Raw genomic sequence first — 3,131 nt, 5'->3', positions numbered from 1 at the left:
TTCCCGTGCCGGGAATCGAACCCGGGCCTCCTGGGTGAGAGCCAGGTATCCTAACCACTAGACCACGCGGGAACTGAATTAAGCAACTCGCTTAAGCGTTTATGTAGTCGATATTAAGCTCCCCTTTTTTTTCAATACAGGTATATAACAACGTCATTGCGCCTTTGCTCTTCGATCTTTAGAAATAATCAAAACGACATTCGTAAATAGTCATAAATCGTAATCGATAATCGTAGCCATAAACACTAAACGTAGATTCGTCAGATTCTCTGCCACTCTGCCCGACCTTAAGATCGTCCGAAAATTGCATTATTGGTTAATTACGGAAAAAACCGAAAGATATACTAAAACATATTTTATAAAAATCGTAGGCGTGGAAGTGTTCGGACTCGATTTTCTTTCGTATTTTCCAACAGATTGCAGGGCTAGGGAGAATTAGAGCCCGAAAGGCAACAACACCGGAGATAGAAGAGTACGTGGTAGAACGAGGGGAAGGGACGGAGTTGTGTTGTTAAGATCATACTTCAAGGGATCATTTCTGAAGTAAACTTAACGGATTCGTGACCGAATCTGTAAGCAACACCGACCACGATGATGAGGTGTGGAGTTTCCTTCTGAGCGCGAAGCGGGTCGGCTGACTGTCTTTTTGGCAGATGGCCGGCCATTGATGACCGTTCCCGCTTTCTTTCAGGAAGTCGGGAGGGAGGAAACTCGTTCTGAGTGGTCACCTTTTTTTTCGCAAGTAAAAATCAGCTTAATTATTCTATGGTCAGTGAACCTATAGCGAATAAAATTGGATGATGCGCGAATTATGCTGCCCGGAAGCCGACAATCAATACTGATGTGATTTCTACTTTTTTAAAAATGTGGCTAATTCTACTTAATTAACTACGTTAGTTTTTACTAATGTCGCTCTAACGACACCCTTTTAGTAAGGTCGGGGTGATGAGTTGAGCAGACGTATTCGGACGGACCACTCCCGAAAAATTCATTGGACTTTTAAAAACTTTATATTTCTATATACAGTACTTCTCTGTAATAATTAGATAAATACACTGTATACTGAATATCGGTTTATCTAATTCTTAATAGAATTATCGTCGACCAAAAATAATTGAAAATGTCTGCATTTATAAGTGAAAGCTTTCAAAAACCAGTTTTTCATTAGAAGTATATATCCAATTGATATACAGTATTTTTAAAAATTTTAATTTACTCAACAAATTATTCGAAAAATTAATTTGTGATCAAAGCTTCCCAACCACTACTACTGATACACAACTCCTCACAATTTTTTTAACATAAATTGTGCTTGCAATTCTTCTGTTCCGTTAATAAATTCTGTAAGACAGTTCGATTGACGTTCTTTTGTGAATTTTCATTTCGATGAGATTGTTGCACCACCTGAGTGATGTCGAATGGTCTGATTTTAGGTTCGAAAGAAATGTCTTTGCGTTCAGAACTTATTTTGTCAGCAAAGTAGTGAGAAGAACGATGTTTTACCGGACGTCTCCATTAGTTTAGTGGGGTTGTTGGAGATAGAGAAACTCATTTCGTTCACCAAGTGTTGTGCTGTGTAGACGTTGTGGACTATGTCGTTAAATGAGGGATGAAATTGCGGTAGGGGCTAATGACGATACAGCAATTAGGGAAGGCGGATCCAGCGGGGTTGATGATTTTGGTAGAGAGATGCTGACTGAGCTCTCAAAAACCACCGTTTTCAGTTTGGGCATTTTGCTGGCGGAGGCTTCATTTACATGATGAGACCTGTGGCGGTTTCCTTTACTGCCATCCTTGATCACCGGTGTAGTCCTCGATGAGTTTTCTTCAATGACTATAACATCATGGTCGTGCCTGTGATTAGAGGAGACCAGGTGACTGCTTTTTTTCTTTTATTTTCTTCTGCGGCGCTGGAAAAACGAGCGGGGACTGGTTGAATAGTCTACCTTCTCTTTCTTCCTTTTTGGCTCATGTTGGTTGAGATCGTCCCTCTTTTCACAAGGAGTAGTTCGTTCTTTCTCTTTTCCCGGTTCCTTCTCCTGCTTCTGTGAAGATTCCTTTTCCATGCTTTTTTATTTAGTTTGCACATTTTTATTTAGTTTGCACATCTTTCTTCTTGGGTATGGTGAACGATATTGTTGTGGCGAGAGGAACCAAACTTTTGGGGAATGGCACTGTTGGGATTGCGCCGCATGAGGAGGGGCAATCCTAGAACAGAGTTGTCTCTCTGGAAGCCCTCCATAAGGTGGGACAATAGGGATTGATGGCAGCGAAACTGGAATCATTTTCTTTATTTTTTTTTCTATCTTACTACTCCTCTCATGTTCTTCATCATTCAATCTTTTTCCCATCTTTTACTAACACACTCTTTTTTCATCTCCTTGCCCATTATTCCATTAACCTGACTAACTATTTCTATCCTTGACTCTCCACTTAGCTGTATTTTATCCTTTTCCTTCACTCTTTTTATCTATTATCTTTTCCATTTCCATATTTTCATCCTTTTGTAATAGACCCGTAAACTGCTGTTTTTCACATTGTCCTTTGTGCACTTATTCACATTTTTCACAGTTTAGACAATCATTAATTAAGTGCTCCAAACTTCCACATTTAAAGCATTTCTTACTTCTACAGTTTTTGCTAATTTATATGCCTTGCTTTATCACACTTGTTTAAGTGTCGATAACGACCTCTCCCGCGCCCTGAGAAGTTTCGAAATGTCACCGGGACACGAGGGAAGACTAATCGGAACGCAGAGTAGAGAAGAGAATCCCAAAAACGCGTTTCAAGGACACGACTTCATTGCTCCAAAAATTTGTTCTTCCTGCAAGATCAGCCGTTCATTCTCTCATGGCCGTTCTATCTCCCAAATTCATTCATTCTCAAAGAACTGTTATATCAACGCCCACTTGTTTTTAATTATGATGTAATTAAGCATAAAAAATACATAAAAAATACTTAAAACTGAAAAAACGAAAGAAATGCGTTAATTTTGAAGAAAAAGCTTCGAAGTTTAAGTTCCTTTGTCTCGCCTTTCTGCGAAATTTAACACCGATGAGTCATTGTTTACACAGCTGGATGACCTTGAGAACAGCTGGAGTCGGATTTCCCGGGGCATTCTCATAGACGTC

The 3,131-nt window shown here is 39.6% G+C and overlaps 2 non-coding genes across 2 annotated transcripts; one reads left to right on the top strand and one right to left on the bottom strand.

Moving 5' to 3' along the window:
• Nucleotides 1-72, bottom strand: Trnae-cuc. The gene has a single exon. It is a non-coding gene; the product is annotated as a tRNA-Glu (tRNA).
• A 441-nt stretch (nucleotides 73-513) lies between these two features.
• On the top strand, nucleotides 514-725 carry LOC111623725. The gene has a single exon (XR_002756472.1). It is a non-coding gene; the product is annotated as a small nucleolar RNA U3 (small nucleolar RNA).
• Nucleotides 726-3,131: the final 2,406 nt, after the last annotated feature.

Source organism: Centruroides sculpturatus, unplaced genomic scaffold (genome assembly GCF_000671375.1).
Source record: "Centruroides sculpturatus isolate CEXI.00-Female unplaced genomic scaffold, Cexi_2.0 scaffold80, whole genome shotgun sequence".
Lineage (NCBI taxonomy): Eukaryota > Metazoa > Arthropoda > Arachnida > Scorpiones > Buthidae > Centruroides > Centruroides sculpturatus.
Note: the sequence above shows the minus strand (reverse complement) of the source record. Positions and strands in the feature narration are given on the sequence as shown.